The sequence below is a fragment of the Apostichopus japonicus genome, chromosome 16 (assembly GCF_037975245.1).
Source record: "Apostichopus japonicus isolate 1M-3 chromosome 16, ASM3797524v1, whole genome shotgun sequence".
NCBI classification, from domain to species: Eukaryota; Metazoa; Echinodermata; class Holothuroidea; order Aspidochirotida; family Stichopodidae; genus Apostichopus; species Apostichopus japonicus.
In genome coordinates, this window is record NC_092576.1 from 27,741,019 (window position 1) to 27,759,165 (window position 18,147).

Sequence of the window (18,147 nt, forward strand, 5' to 3'; positions counted from 1 at the left end):
AATGACGCAATGTATAGTGAGACGTGTTTGTATATTGTGATTTATAATGCCCTTATATATATATATATATATATATATATATATATATATATATATATATATATATATATATATATATATACATACATTTCAATGAATGTCATCAAACATTTAAGTCGGTATAAATCGTTAGTGAGTGTCATAAAAAAAAAAAAAAATACAGGAAGCTTTTACGAAAAATATCAGTTGCAATTTAAGAATCCAAATTTGTTTTGAGAGTGGTAATTTATTCGTTTGTTAATGTAAATGATTGTCAACAAACTTTTACGACAGTATAAATTAACGCAGGATGCTTTTATAATGTGTTCATATAACTTTTACGACGGTATGAATTAATACAGAAAGTCAGCAGCAAAACATATAAACCAAAAACATAATGTATTCGTTTGTTACTGTTAATGAGTGTCACCACACATTTTACGACTGAATAAATTAACCCAGAAAGCTTTTATAAATTGCATATTTTTAACCGTCTAATAACGATTTCTTTTTTACATTTTATTTTGTTAGCATTTGGGTATTTAAAGGCATTGAAGACTTGCCCCACACCGCGTGCCGCGTTATGAAATAGTTAACTTTCCGTTGCTTGCAAGTGAAGTTTTCTTCTTGTCGCTACAAAATGCAGACAGCAATGACACGTGATACCTTGATATCTTTAGCTGGAGTTGCGATGTCCATCGCTGCTATGTACACTGTGTGGTGGGTATTGACCGTAGCTGTATGTATAGACTGTACACTAGTGTCTAATTACCGACGGTAGCAAGCTGTGTGTGTATATATTTTCTGGGATCGATGGTGGTGTCTAACACTTCTGTTACACCTCATTCGAAACTAGGTCAGATTTCCGGCGTCAGACGTTTCTTTGTGCGCGAGTCGTCACACCCTTTAACTTTAAAAAAAAAAAAAAATACGGGAAGCTCATTCTACAATGAGTGGGAAGTACGACTACGATTATTACGACAGCTTTGAAAGTACTGCTCATGTTTTGTGGCATTTGTACCTTTGTTTCAAGCATGTGAGAGTGGTTTCAGAACTTGACCGACCGTGTAACGGGTGACCGTTCATGGTTGGTAGGACAGGGCCTTGTTATTAAATGGGATAGATCCTCCGGTTTGTTCTGTTGCTGTGTTGCACCGTATAATTGTGTCTGTGCTGTAGAAAAAAATATTTGGAGGAATTGATGTGATATAGTTTTAGGGGAAATTTGCCAGTTGGCAGGCAGTCCTGGAGGCGGTGAAGTCTGACATTCGCCTTCAGGTTGAATGCGATTTTGTGCTGGGGAGGGGTGTTTCGTTTCGCTGCGTGCTGGTCGTCCGTTTTTGGTTCTTTAATGTTCCAGTGGGTGGTTGGAGGTTTGTCTCTACAGGTCGTTGGGCGTATTTACTTTTTTTTCTGGCTCGCTTGACTTGAGTTTTGTTTGTCAGAGTGGGCTGGTTTGGTAGTGCCGTTTGGCCGTGACGTTTAGGTTCCCGTAGGGCGGGTCACGTAAAAAGCACGGTTACGACGATGAGTTGAGCATAAAGGGGTACGTAGATGACAATGATGATGTAAAATTATTATGGATAGAGTCATTGGACATATAAAACGTAGAAAATGCATTTTGGGAGAAGATTATTAATAGCACGTTACTAAGGAATTGTAAGAAAAGTACTGTATGTAAAGTAATGAGATCATCAATTCTGAGCACATCTAAATGGTGTGAAGACTCGCGCAAAAAGAAACGTATAACGTCGGTAATTAGACACTCAGTGTACAGTCAATACATACATGCTGCTGTCAATACCCACAACACAGTGTACAATGCAGCGATGGACAGCTCAGGTCCAGCTAAAAATAACAAGTTTTCACGTTTCATTATTGCCTGCATTTTGAAATGACAAGAGAAAAACTTCACTTGCAATCAACGGCAAGTAAACTTGATAAAGATGGCAGCACTCTGTTGGGGCGAGTCTTCAATGCCTTTAAGGAATCGAATCGACGGCGTGCACTATCGCGAGATGCGGAGAACGTTATATCTGTAACTGCTCTCTTCTGAAGAATAAAAAACTTGTTAAGATTAGACTTAGAAGTGTAAGATCAGACGATTGAGCAATACGAAAGATGAGGAAGGATAACGTTCAAGTAAATATTACTTAAAACTATATTCTTTAGACAAAATACATATACACCTTTCGAACTTGTTTAGAGATATATTAATATGATCATTCCATCAGAGCTGCGGGTCAATGTATACACCGAAGAACATTCAAGTATTGACTCTCTGAATGGGAATACCATGCATAGCAATTTTAACAATTCTTGTTCGAGTAGAACTACAAAAACGAAAAACAAAATAAACATGTAATATTGTTTTGTCAATATTCAAGGATTACTTATTTGCCGCAAACTGCAGTTATAGCCTAGAATATATCTAATTCATTGCAGACAGAAGAAGCTATATTTTCTAATTGAAATATAAGTATCATCAGCAAAAAGAACAAGGGAATTGTTCAAAGCAACATTTAAGATAGTGTTCACGTAAATAATGAATAGTAGTGGAACCTGGGGAACCCTGTAAGTGGTATAAGATGATGTTTAGAATGCGTATTTTAAATGACTACTACTGCCGGCTATTGGAAAGATAACTAGCAAATCACGCAAGAGTCAATCCCCTTATGACAGTGTGACAAGTGTCACAGTGTGACAGTATCAAATGCTATCAATTGGTCTAGGAAAGACATCTATAAAATTGTCTCCAGTGTCAGGCGCACTGTGAATTTTTATCAATTGCATTTGCCAGGGCAAGCCTCGTGTATAGACCGGGTCAAAAAAACAAACTGATGTGCATTTAGGAAATTCTGCTTATTAAGGAAAATATTCCGACGATTGCCGACATTAACGGTTCCAGAATTTGAGAAAGACAAGGCAAAATAGAATATGGCGATAATTACTTAATAAATGACTTTTGCAATCTTAAACGGATACGGCAAAACACCTTAATTATAAATGAAGTATTGAAAATGTGAGTCAGAGAATAATCAGTTTGACCGACATATGGTCGAGCGTGTAACTCCCCCCCCCCAAACACGCGAACTCTTTGCCTCCCCCTCCCCTCCCCTCCCACTCCCCATCCCCCTCCCCCACCCCTCCCCCGATGAAAACGTGTGGATACGACACTGGATTATCTGCTCAAATAATATGAACTTGCTCTTGAAAGGCAACCAGCTTTCTCCTGAATCCAATGGTTATTCAGTCCTAGTTTTCTTTCGATTTTGCTGGCAGTTCGATATTCGTGAACACTTTCAGACGGTGCAGCTATAGGCCTAACGGTTGTGCTAAAGTTCCCGTAGACTTAAGCTTCCAATTTGAAGAAAGAAAAAAAAATAAGCGAACAGGGTCACACTATATGACTTGGACGAGTAGCGTGGGAAATCTGTATACCAATGAATAAAGGGATTTGTATTCCAGCTGTGAAAGAAAAACGGTTCTTGTTTCTAACAACGTGCCATGAATATAGTCCACATCTCAGCTAACTAGTGAGGAATAGCTTTTACGTGGCGACAAAACGGTTTCACAGAGGCCATATTAATTTGGTAATTTATTGTGTCAGTCATTGTGGGAAATCATATTTAGTATCCAATCGTAAGGAAAAGATTGCATGAGTATGTGATGGATACACGTCACCAAAGTATCAGATGACAGCATCGCATATCATGACTGGCTAACTTGTCACTTAAAGTCATGCTTCATAACTTTGTGACGGGTCATTTTATTTAATTGTGACGATGTGACAGTTGCATTCAAGCGAAATCGTTGTTGGATTTCAATTTTAATTGTCAATTTTCATATTAATCATGTATTTATTTGTATTTACGGTCAGTATGGATGCATACATGAGACCAACGCTGTATTCTTTTGACAGGTGTCATTATTGCATGTTGTTTGTAACTAATATCCATCTTCGTGGCGTTCCGGAAAACGCATGTTTGCGACGTAGAGATGGCGCTATTGCCTTTTCCCATCTGGTAGCATAAGTTATGTAACTGCTTTGCCCCATAATGGCACAAAATCCGCCGTCAATTGAGAATTTCCCCTGAAATCACGCTAGAAACATGGTAGAAGGCACAGGAATGGTATGGGAACGATAAGGTGACATCGATTTGTTAAACAGTTCACTTCTTTAAAGTACAACTGTTCTGCAAAGCAAAGCATTTTAGAACAAAAAGGCACTGGTTCCTTCTTGACCATTGGCTTTACGAGAATTAACTGCTTTCAATAACTTAATATCAAAATCTTGGGATTAATTACAGAATATCAAATTCTAATCCCGCTGATACTTTGGAAGATATATCATACGACTTAACATTTTCCACATAACGTGTGGAGTTGAACACATTTTCGTCATTGTAGGCTACTGTGAAGCGATTGAGGTAAAAAAAAACAATGTTAAAGTTATTAGAGTGTCTGATATTTCTTTCTCATTCATAATTAACACATGTTGGGGGTCTGTTTATTTTTTATAGTTTCGTATTATTTGACTGTACGTTTGTAAGGATTTCCCAAATTGCTTTGTGTTTCCGTTGCACACCCTTGTTTGGCTTTCCATGCAGAATAAGTGCGGTGAACTTGTTCCTCCAGAGTCGGTACATATGTGGATCGCTTCTTTTAGTTTATCTCGCATTTATGTTTTGTATTGCTTTGTGAATATCACTGTTCAAACCAGTTCGGCTAAAGGTCCCTTTTGACTCTTTTCTTTCTTATTGGAGCATGTTTTTCCAGAGCCTATTGAAACATTGAATTCCGTATGTCCAGGGCCTTGTTAGGGTTGTTTTCTTCTCGCACATGATCCTATCGACTATTCCTTAGATTCGTAGTAAACTCAGTATTTTCGATTCCCCTTACATCCCTTTACTTAAAGTGAGTGAAGACTCGCCCACAAAGAAACGTCTAATGCCGGTAATCTGACCTAGTTTCGAATGAGATGTAACAGAAGTGTCAGACACCACCATCGATCCCAGAAAATACACCCACAGCTTTCTACCGTCGGTAATTAGAACACTAGTGTACAGTCAATACATGCAGCTGCGGTAAAAACCCACAGCACAGTGTACAAAGCACTCGCTGGACATCTCAGGTCCAGATAAAGATAACAAGGTATCACGTTTCATTACTGTCTGCATTTTGTAGCGACAAGAAGAAAACTTCACTTGAAGGCAACGGAAAGTTAACTTTCTTTCAGAGGGCGACACGCGGTTTGGGGCCAGTCTACGATGCTTTTGATCATCATTTGTACGGTTTTGCGTCTGGGCGATTTTTGGCTAACGTTACACAGCCATGTAAAGAATTTTGGAAATTGATCACTTAGCCTTACATGTAATATACATACATTCTGAAGATGGTTTTCGTACGAGGTGTAGACATGATCTATTAATGCATTGGCGGGTGGGCACATTTACCATTTGAGTATGACTAAAGCACTAAATTTCTTGTTTCCATGTATTTTTCAGCCCATTCAGTAATTGTTAATATTGAAGTCCCCGACCACTATGATATCTGTGTACGAAGCGTCCCGGGGAAAAACCTTGAAGACTGGTACCTGTGTTTTTTATCAGACGTGATGTGAAAATTGGGTAACCGTTGGCCCGTTAAAATGAATAAAAGCGTCGCGGGATTCCGTGACTAGAATTTCGCGAATTGTTAGAAGAATTTTAGAGTGCAATAATTTTTTTACGATTCGATGCAAAGGTCTATGGGAAAAGTGAAAATGTTACTACATTTTGGTGCGGCTGAATTTACGGCTGAAAATGTGCGACTGGCCGTGCGCTTTACAGTACGGGTAGCTTCAGTTAGGTCGTATCTAGAGTCCAGCTATAGGCAGCTTTGCTATAACTGTTAATTTGAAGCCATATTGACTTCAATGTTGGCACTGTGTAAAGTAAAGCGTGTAAGTTTATACAAGGTAACCATTTCAGTAAACATCAGATGAGAAAATGTACATTTTTAGGCCTATTCATGCCTGTTGTGTAAAATAGCACCGAGTTTTCCCAAACGTATAGGCTATTCATGTTATTATCTGTCCTTATTTTTCTTTTTAATGCGAAAACAATGTCCCGATAGGTAAGAGCTTGTTAGTGGCGTACGGGCGTTATAAGCTAGGCCTACGTTATAATTGTTGCCTGTAGGAACAGCTGCCCGGTTGCGACTTTTATAAAGGCCTATACTCATGCAGGCCGGTTTTCTTCATAGTATGCCACCGTGATTGGCGGCCCACCCACGGGCTCTCTGGTGGTATTCCTACCACACACCAACGGCCAGAGAAAATAAGTCTCGACAAACGGTGCCAAAATCGGCCTCGATTTGAAGCCGCAAGTCACACATTTTCACCGCCGCAAGAACTTTAAGCTGCATGTATAGGTGATTATTGCGTTTGATATTTTATCTTCCTTGAAAACAATAAAGATTTGTGTTACCATCTGGCACGGATTCATGGTTCCTAAAACGCTTTTCAACCCGCACACACGCACGAAAACTGAAAGTAGCTATTAACATATATCCTGGCGTGAAGATCTACTTATAGATCTAATTTATAGCCTAAATATACCTAAGAATGAAAACTTTGACGTCTAAAAGGTAATATATTTTTTCTGGGGTAGGACCCTAGCACCCCCCCCCCCCAGCGTGAGAGTTGGTTTGAACGACCTCAGGTCAATCCACACCAATTTTGCAAATCCTGTATACTCCCCTAATTAAAAAGTTATTCCTGAGCTGATGTTAGTATGTTAGTAAACCCACCCCATCCCACTCGCCTTCATCCGTTCTCGCTTCGAGTCGCACTGGTCGTAAAAGTATTAAACTTCATTGGAGTCAATATGGTAACGCATACCACGTGACCTGGTTTGAGCTCGTCACGCCGCAACTGATGGAAATGCGTACTAGCTTCGCATATGTGTTGTTGTTGTCCTCTGCAAATGTGGATGAGCTACCGAGGTACGGTGTAAACACGCAGGGAGTCACAACAAGAAGTTCATTGCAGAAGTGATCTCAGAAGTTGACTAAGCCTACTCAACTTGGAAGGAAAAAGACGACCATAAGTTCAGTATGAAGTCCTCGTTTCGATGTTTAGTTCTATGTGGTGTCTTTGCGACCGTCTGTTTAGTATCAGCTGTAAAGATTGTTGATAAAGTTGACTGTCCTTGTAGTAAACAGAGCCTGTGTCAGCCAGTAAACATTGCATACGAGAAAGAGGTTTGTTAGGTCGAATGTAGCGAAAAGTGACTTTTGCTATGAGTACCAGCCAGGGGCGGACCGGGTCTTAAAACCGGCCCGGGAATTTTCCACCTAGACCGGGCCATTATTCATTGACAAATAGTGATCGCCATCTTGGGGGGAGGGTCTATGTGGCGCGGGTGTCCCCCTCCCATTGAGATTTTTTGAAGTTAGGAATGCGTAGATGCAAAACGGTGCTTTATTTCTCAATTTTGTAGGTTACAATAATTATTTAAAAATGACCAAAAAATAATTTTCAAGAAGCAACACTTGATTAAACTGAGGATAGTTAAGAACGCAAACAAAGATAGACAAAAATATATGTTTTAGACTGGATTTGATTTAGTTTTCAAGCATTTTGTGACAACATGCTTGCAAAAAAAATGGAAAAAAAAACTTAATAAAATCCATTAGCACGGACGGGTTGCTAATAGCACGTTCTTTTGTTACGAACTAACAGACTAACTAACATGGTGATTTTATGAACTGATTCCCACAGTTAAATATATATATTTCTACACAGCCCGTCTGTATTCTATTAACTACTATTAACCACTATTAACTACGAGGCTCCCAGACCACCGGGACACCGGGCATTGCGCAAATGCCCGTGTGGCCAGTCCGCCACTGGTACCAGCAGTAATACAAAAGATCTTCACAATTTAAGAATTAGCAACAATGACGACTGAAATTTGAAATATCTTAAATATGCTTAGCACATAAGATGAGATATGGACCTCAGGTGGATTGCCCTATTGGGCACGCTACACGCCGTCGACATTGTCTTACCGCAGAATGGGGCGACACTTTTTCGTATTCGGGCCCCGGAGAGCGTATGGCAGTTTAGTGCACAATCGTTTGCTTTTCATGATGTTTATTACTATTTTCATAAGGCGAGTATACGATTACATGTTTAAACGTAAACATTAGTTAGTCACGAATGGCAAAAATCTAGTCACAGTGACTAGAGTTAGCTAGTTATTACCAATTCGTTAGTAGCAGACCAATTTGCATGGTCGTTCGACTAACATAAATTAGTCACATAAATTTGTATGAAATTTTTTGACACTCACTAAGCATGTCATGTATGTAAGCGTGACGAGAATGTTCTAGTCTTCTGTTTGTTTACTTTCTATAACCTTCAGCTTTGACCAATGGCGTCATTATTTTTATCCAATCATCGTACCGTAGAATACCGTGTGCGCAGCTGATCAGAGATCAAAAATTCAGACGACGGCCGGCCGGCGATTACATATATACTGTATGCACGTACGTGGTACGTCGTACGTCGTGCTTGCGGCCATTGCCTAACTGCAGATAGAACAAGGCTATCAACAAAATGAGAAGATTCTTAATCATTTAGCAAACTGTCAGAAACAGTTTCAAAATGTCGTCAGTTACGTAAGTTCAATCACAACTGAAATTCTGATAAATAATAATTGACACAATTGACATAATGTTCAAGGAAGGTTTGAATATCCGCGATATGTTTGGCTGGAAAGTATGGGTAAAATTATAACGTTAGGCCTTAGTAAGCAAAACTGTTGCTAACGCTAGGACGAAGCTAGGCTAGGAGTTTAGTCTACCTGGTGTAGCCCACATGCGCTCGTAGATGTATAGTAATATAGTATCAGTAATACACACTTCTATGACATATTTTATATAAATGTGTATTATTAGCTGGTATACTAGGCCTATATTTTTAGTATAATGTTAAGAACGCCTGTGGTGTAGGCTAGCATACGTCAAGTTTCTAGACACTTCGTCGACCACCAACCCCGTCTGCATTTCGTGCACTCTGAACTGAAGATCTTCGGAGTGGGACTTACCTTCTGCTCTTGTAGGCTAAAGTACATGGTACTCATATTTTAGGATATTTTTGCTAAACTTGGAAGAACCTGGTGTTTAACTAAGGACAAAAACTCAGTTTCAATGCATGAAATACCCATAATGTTGTTAGCTTAGGCCTAGGCCTCAGGTTCATAGTGGCGCTATGTTAGTATCCTACTTCCTACTCCTAGACCAAGTCTACACCAGCTGTAGCAATGTTGTAGGGTTCTGTATCCTAAGTGGAGTGGCTGCTGAGTGCTAATACCCTGGACAGAGAATGTTTTGAGTCTTATTTAGCAAATAATCCACAAAGGTATGCATTTTCTGCTCCTGCATATCTGCATCAAGGGGTTTTGAGCCTACTCAGCCTATCATTAATTTTCTGTTGTTTGTCTATTTGCAGAGAAAGTTGATGTGCCAAGTCCTCAGCATTCACAGCTATATACTTTGAATGGCTGTGGTATCAATGGACTCAACTGGTTAGATGAGGTAACAACAAATTCCAAACAACTCTGACAGCAGAAATAGATATCCTGATACTTCCATGGGAGATCTACTGTAGTAACTATAGGAACCAGTGCTTGCCACCCATGGAGATTAAGGTAATTTGACGAGCAACAAATTTGAATGTTTTATCACAAATTATGCCCCCTATCTATCTCTTGTCCCCTGTACCTGTCTTTAATACAGTGTAACAACCTATGCATAAACCTTTAAATGGACTGGATATGTTATTGAGGTGAACTGTGTACCTAGATAGCATTTCAGTAAGCTTTCCTTTAGACTAAGTACATACTGTTATAGTTAGGCTGTGGTTTACAAATCCCAATGATCCAGTTTTGGCAAAGAACACCTTCAATTTTATTCTCTTATTCTGAGTAACTTAACAGTTGCACTGGAGTGACAGGCATCAGTTTCACATGTTCCAAACAGATCAGGAATACATTGGGGTATGTCCTGTAGGTCAGTTTGGGAGGAATCAGCTTAGCTAAACAAAAGTAGTTTTCATCACATTTCAGAGCCAGAGACGAAAAAAGCCCTCCCCGCTGACCCTTCTCTGGATGATGTTTCTGCAGTATGGCAAGCCAGACCAAGTGGACTGTGATCCGGATACCAATAAAACCTGCAAGAATCATAAATGCACCCAACTTGGTCAAGCTTATCAAAATTGGTGACTAGAAATGTTGCTGCAGACGTAGACCTGGTTAATGCTTAACCAGTATTGCTTATATGTGTATTTACACACTGCACAGTGCATACTGAAATCTCCGAAAAGACATCTTTATGGACAAAACATGATAATTGCAGAGAATTCTGTTGTGGTTTATATTGTAACGACTATAAAAAGTATCATTTTGGTATGAAAAAAATTCATCTCTCACTTAAGGTTGCATACTCCTATTAGAGTCTATATCCATTCCCTCGATTGTTCTCCTTCAGGAAAAGTGCCAAAAAGCAGCGGGAGAATAATCTTTTTTTGACCTGTTATTAATCATAATTTAGTTTTTAGTGGCTTGCATGTTGAAGAGCATATATGGAAGTACATATGGTGGGTACATTGGGTCAATTGAGGCAGTTTTAGACCCCTTTAGGCTTCACAGGAGCAGCGTAGGAAAATTGTTTACCACTGAGTGAAGAGGTTTGTTTACAAGTGACAAAAACTTCCGGGTCGAATAACAAAATATCTACATGGTCATGATACAGAAAATTGTAAGGGCTTTGAAAGGCCAACTTGTCAGCTATCCGGTGATAGGTAGCATTCAGCTAGTGAAAACTTCTATCTAGACTTAGAGACCACATTACTTTTGTGATTTAGTGTGTAAGTCAATGGGGCTTGTAATAGGCGTATGCTACCTTAAATATAAGGAACAATCTGTGATATACAGTGCGCATTATGCAATCAGTGAAATAACCACAGTACGTAAAGACATAGAGAAGTTGTGGCGGAATGGTTAGGGCACTGAACACGTGATTGCATGATCGTGGGTTCATGTACCAACCTGGTCCATAAGTATGTATCTGTAATGAAGACACTTTAATCTCAATTGCCTCTGTTTACCCAGGTGTATAGGGTACCCTGGGAGGTATAACATTTGCACCGCTTTATGGCTGCAATGATATGGGATGTCCCCTGGGGAACATGTAGCTGTATCTCAGCATAGTGACCATAGATAGTGTTCCGTAAATACTGTGCTAATGTTGCAATATAAATGGCTAATTTACATTACATTTACAGAGTGCGGCTAGCACAAATGTTACATACTTAACCAAATGTCTTTAGGCCTTTGTTACTTTGCCAAATCTGTATGTCAAAAGTGAAAAAGGAAGGATATTTTTTGGTGTAATGCAAAGAGATAGTTCACTTGAGTATTCATCATTAATTTATAGAAAAACTGTGGTGAGTCATAAACCAAACTTATGACAAATAATTTCTCAGCAGAAATTGTAACATATACGTACACATAATACTGCACACCGGTTATATTAAATAATGTACACCGGTCATACTACTAGCATGCTATATATATTGCATGCCTAAGCCCCACATAAGTGTAGTGTATAAGATCATTGTTTGTGTACTTGCGCACACCTTGGGGATCAAGCAAAGTTCAGATTATCAGCAAATGATGTTCGATATATCGGGCAAGTCTTTAACATGGACTTCAGTGTACTTGGCAAAAATTACAATCATTACATTAAATGAGGTTAGTGTGATTGAATGTGGGGACCTCATTTAAAATGTACCCCAAAAATTGACCTAAAAGGTAAGTTTCTACCATTCAAGACATAGCTTATAGTTTGTGAAAAAGTACTTCTAGAAATATTTTAACTACTTTGTTTTCTGTTCCACCCTAATGTTGCTTCAAGGATAATAACATATTCAACTTACATGTTCTGCATTAATATTGTACCATCACATCCATGGTCAGAAACTCATAATAATATCACTCCCAACTTCCTAATTCGAGATGATGATTATAAGGATATTTTCGGGCCCTTTTTAACAGCTAAGGTCATAAAGAGCTACTCAAGGCCTTTTTATACCATTTGATTTGACATGGGGTATTATTTTTAAAAATAAATTTATAAATATGATTTATTATTTTGTGTATATTAAATATATGTTATGTATATTTATATTTAAATATTAATTAAGATAATTTATTTAGCTAAACTTCTATTTTTGTATTTGAGCTGTGTACTTGCATTTTTTCCCTTTTTCTGTCTTTCCACATCTCTTCCATGCTGCTATTTTGATGAAACTGATGGAGCCCATAATGATGCATGGTCAGTGGACAATGAGGGTCTTTAAGAAATTGTATAGGTATAGGTCATCAGGGGTTCTAATTGTTTGAAAACTGTTGAACACTTCCAACTTAATGGCTTAGGAGCATTTCAAAGTAATACCATAAGTATTCTCAAGATGTTTTGTCAGAAAAGATTTTGACAATTTTGTAAAAATAAGTTTTCCCAATTGTCCCATAAACATTTATTTTAGTTTTAACTGTTCTTTAACCTTTAGTGTTTGTTATTGTTCTTTATGAAATGACTTTTAAATGAAATGCTTATTTGTTACATTTTGCATTAATACTGAATGTTAATAAAAATTACCATGAAACTTACAATGTGTGTCACTATCTCATTTCTTAACTAAAAAGTACTTAATCTTAAACTAGTCTTGTGACTTAAATAAGTAGTCACAGTTGCAATGAATAATATTTTTGGTCACTGGACTAAGCTTTGGTCGATAGAGGCATCGTAGAAGGACTAATTTTAATTAGTCAGAAAACTCGATATAATTAGTCACAAAACTAAGGTTATATAGTCAAATGACTAGAAGAAACTGGTCGATAGAGACATCGTTGTGACTAATTTTTTTTAGTCATATTGACTAACTATTGTTTACAGTGTTTGGTTGTAGTACACAATGACATATCTTAGTGTATTCATGGTATAAAAATAATGACCGCGTTTTGAATCTTTAAACTGAGGCATAGAGGGAGGTGGGGAGAGAGAGGTGGAGAGAGGGTGGAGGTGGAGAGAGAAAGACGAGGAGGCCAAGAAACAAATACTACTAATTAAACAGTGTTAGAAATGTAATTTTTCAAACAAAGAAACAAAGAAACATGAACAAACACAATATAAATGTTTTCCTTTATGTATCTACGTATTCAAGAAGATAGGCTAAGTGTTTTAATACTTTCTATTCAATTCTGACCGAAAAGAATAGGAACATAACAAAACATACAGCAAAATATAAATGGCCTGATGAACCGTTATTATAGTGTGCGTCGTTTGCCAAGCTCTCTGCGCAGGGAATAAACGGTAAAGCTTTCACATCTATACCACGATATTCAATCGGATTATCGCAAAACATTTCATATCGAAAATATCGATTTTTCAAGATCCAGGTCTTAAGGAATATAATGTTGCAATCGCAAAACCAAGGATTATCACGCAAATCGATGCCGAAGTCCCCGACAGGGTCAAATATCCCCTCGGGTAATCTGGTCAAATTGTTTCCTTGCAGATCAAGCAGGTCAAGACTATTTAGTCCTTGGAGGGACGAAATGTCTAGCGAAACTATCCAATTATGTGATAAAGAAACGGTAGCTAAGCGATCGTTACTTACGAAAGCATTTTTCGGCACATACGTGATTTTGTTCGCGCGTAACGATAACAAACGCAGGTCAGGCAAATGCAGTAGTAGTTGCGTAGGAATTTCACTTAATGAATTATTGCGCAAAATCAAAAGCTCTAAATGATGTGGTTCACTTCCAAACAGCAAATCATCTACTTCAAGTATGGTGTTATCACGAGCAGAGAAAGAGTTAAGGTTTCTAAAAGCACAGAATGCATTTTTGTCTAAACGATTAAGCCTGTTGAAGTTGAAGGAGATGACTCTCAGCGAACTTGAAGAAAAGCATGATTCACTAACCGTTAATATTATGTTGGACATAACATTCTCGTGGAGATGTAGACTCGTTAAGTTGGTAAGTGAACCATGTATAAGTTCATCCAAAGGAAAATCGCTTAAGATATTACCAAACAGTTGTAACTCTCTTAACTGTTCTAACCCTCTGAATGAGTCAGGTGTGGTTGTATGTATCTTGTTGTACGCCAAGGACAGAGAGAGAAGTTTCATGTTCATGTGGAAAGCGAACGGTGGCACAGACACGATTTGATTCCAACCTAAGTAAACACTATCCAGATCTTCTAGAACTTGCAGCAATTCCATCGGAATCCTTGTCAAATTGTTGTGCGTTAGACTCAGATAGGAGATGTGTGAATTGTTTCCAACGAGCGATTCATTCACAGCCCAAATTTGATTGTGGGGAAGGTTCAACGAGAGAAGCCTGGGCATATATGGAAGGACAATCTGTCCTGACTGAAGACTTGGAATGTCCGTATTAGACACTAAAAGCAAGCTTGGCCAAGAATAGGATTGGCTTATCGGAAAGATAGTAGTGATGTTGTCTCTGTCTCCGTCACAGAAGATACTACCGTAAGTGCACCGACAGTTTTGCGGACAAGGTTCCCCCTGGACACTGGACGCGAGGATCAGTAAAGATATCTGTATGTTTAACGTCTCCATGTTGTCGTTTCGCCGTGCTAGGTTGAAAAATTGATAAATTTCCAAAGGATACGAGACTATCATTTGGGCATTTTTGTTTATACCATATACGTAAAAATCATAATAAATTCAAACGCACACAACCGTCGTGTTCATATTTCTTTTCCTACAACAATATCTGACACAAATGTCACTTATTGATGCCAAGCAAATTCAGAACGTCTACGAAAAAGTAAGAGAGAGAGCCACTGAACTGTAAATACTGTCTCTGAAATGATCTGCATGCTGCGAGTTTCATGAAATTAATTCTTTTACATTCTCATGACTGGCCCCTAGACAGTCCTCTCTCTCTATGTTATTGCTATTGAAAGGCGAACATTGGCTATGATCACTGAAGCTAGATTTGCTTTTAATAATTGTGAAATAGTAATCGACTTGCCAGCAAACATGATTACACCCAAAAAATAGAAAATGGGCATCAATAACTTACCTGAACGTTCTTTAGCTGGAAACGGCTGACTTGATAAAGACGGTACGAGTGTCAATAACTTGAATGAAGCAATGTATATTGAGACGGGTTTATATATATATATATATATAAATATATAAATATATAAATATATATATATATATATATATATATTCTTATACATACATATACATACATTTCAATGAATGTCCTCAAGCATTTAAGTCGGTATAAATCGTTAGTGAGTGTCATAAAAAAAAATTAAATACAGGAAGCTTTTACGAAAAAAAATAAGTTGCAATTTAAGAATCCAAATTTGTATTGAGAGTGGTAATTTATTCGTTGGTGAATATTAATTATTGTCCACAAACTTTTACGACAGTATAAATTCACGCAGGATGAATTTATAATGTGTTCATATAACTTTTACGACGGTATGACTTAATACTGGAAGTCAGCAACAAAACATAAAAACCAAAAACATTATCTATTAGTTTGTTAATGTTAATGAGTGTCACCACACTTTCACGACTGTATAAATTAACGCAGTAAGCTTTTATAAATTACAATTTTTTTACCTTCTAATAGCGATTTATATTTGACATTTTATTTTGTTAGGGTTTGGGTATTTCAAGGCATTGAAGACTTGCCCACACCGCGTGCCGCGCTATGAAATAGTTAACTTTCCGTTGCTTGCAAGTGAAGTTTTCTTCTTGTCGCTACAAAATGCAGACAGCAATGAAACGTGATACCGTGTTATCTTTAGCTGGACCTGCGATGTCCATCGCTGCTATGTACACTGTGTCATGTAATCATGTATTTATTTGTCTTTACGGTCGGTATGGATGAATATATGAGACCAATGCTGTATTCTATTGAAAGGTGTGATTATTGCATATTGTTTGTAACTAATGTCCATCTTCGTGGCGTACCAGAAAAACGCATGTTTGCGTCGTAGGGATGGCGCTATTGCTTTTTCCCCTCTAGTAGCATAGTGTATATGTAACTGCTTTGCGCCATAATGGCACAAGATCCACCGTCAATTGAGAATTTCCCCTGAAATCACGCTAGAAACATGGTAGAAGGCACAGGAATGGTATGGGAACGATAAGGTGACATCGAATTGTTAAACAGTTCACTTCTTTAAAGTACAACTGTTCTGCAAAGCAAAGCATTTTAGAACAAAAAGGCACTGGTTCCTTCTTGACCATTGGCTTTACGAGAATTAATTGCTTTCAATAACTTAATATCAAAATCTTGGGATTAATTACAGAATATCAAATTCTAATCCCGCTGATACTTTGGAAGATATATCATACGACTTAACATTTTCCACATAACGTGTGGAGTTGAACACATTTTCGTCATTGTAGGCTACTGTGAAGGGATTGAGGTAAAAAAAAAACAATGTTAAATTTATTAGAGTGTCTGATATTTCTTTCTCATTCATAATTAACACATGTTGGGGGTCTGTTTATTCTTTATAGTTTCGTATTATTTGACTGTACGTTTGTGAGGATTTCCCAAATTGCTTTGTGTTTCCGTTGCACACTCTTGTTTGGCTTTCCATGCAGAATAAGTGCGGTGACCTTGTTCCTGCAAAGTCGATACATATGTGGATCGTTTCTCTTCGTTTTATCTCGCATTTATGTTTTGTATTGCTTTGTGAATATCACTGTTCAAACCAGTTCGGCTAAAAGTCCCTTTTGACTCTTTTCTTTCTTATTGGAGCATGTTTTTCCAGAGCCTATTGAAACATTGAATTCCGTATGTCCAGGGCCTTGTTAGGGTTGTTTTCTTCTCGCACATGATCCAATTGACTATTCCTTAGATTCGTAGTAAACTCAGTATTTTCTATTCCCCTTACATCCCTGTACTTAAAGGGAGTGAAAACTCGCCCACAAAGAAACGTCTGATGACGGTAATCTGACCTAGTTTTGAATGAGATGTAACAGAAGTGTCAGACACCACCATCGATCCCAGAAAATACACACACAGCTTGCTACCGTCGGTAATTAGACACTAGTGTACAGTCAATTCATGCAGCTGCGGTCAAAACCCACAGCACAGTATACAAAGCACTCGCTGGACATCTCAGGTCCAGACAAAGATAACAAGGTATCACGTTTCATTGCTGTCTGCATTTTGTAGCGACAAGAAGAAAACTTCACTTGCAAGCAACGGAAAGTTAACTTTCTTTCAGAGGGCGACACGCGGTTTGGGGCGAGTCTTGAATGTAATTTTTATTCATGCCTGTTTATCATTGTGTAAAATAGCACCGAGTTTTCCCAAACGTAGGCCTAGGCTATTCATGTTATTATCTGTCCTTATGTTTTATCTTTAATGCTAAAAAAAATGTGAGCTTGTTCGTGGCGTTCGGAGCGTTATAGCTAGGCCTAAGTTAATTGTTGCATGTATAGGAACAGCTGCCGGCTAAATTTTTTTATGTAGGCCTATACTCAGGCCGGTTTTCTTTATAGTATGGCTGTTATGGGCATGCTTTACCTCTTACACGTTCACCATTACATTTAAACATTACATTTACTGATGACGTCATCTCTACGTCATCGCCCTCGTAGCAGTCCACGCTAGTACCGCGTTCTGATACCAATCAGAGGTCTATACACCGTTGTTGGGGAATCATCGCCTCTCACCCCGTTCTTACAGCACGGTTCCCATTGTTTTGCCGTATTACTGCGTTTCCAGTTTATTCCTATCCTTACTATTCTGAAAGAAGGATATTCAAGTCTTTAGTGACTTTCTTTATATTATTATCTTCACTTCTTCTACGGAATGGACTTTCCTTTTCAATACCATATCCAGTGAAGTGAAGCGGAACCTGTATAACTACTACACCTGCTCTTAGATGAACTTTAATCATTTATTAATTCCGCGCCGCGCCTTTCGACGAAGTACGGTACTACTACTCTTCATCGCTGATCATCGCAAAGGCCCAGCTCTACGGCACCATCGAGTTCATCGACTTCAG

The 18,147-nt window shown here is 38.2% G+C and overlaps 1 long non-coding RNA gene across 1 annotated transcript; it reads left to right on the plus strand.

Annotated features, from left to right (window-relative positions):
* Nucleotides 1-8,560: 8,560 nt before the first annotated feature.
* Nucleotides 8,561-12,681, plus strand: LOC139983768 (uncharacterized). Its single transcript, XR_011798818.1, has 3 exons — nt 8,561-8,685; nt 9,518-9,716; nt 10,134-12,681. It is a non-coding gene; the product is annotated as an uncharacterized lncRNA (long non-coding RNA).
* The last annotated feature ends 5,466 nt before the right edge of the window (nt 12,682-18,147 follow it).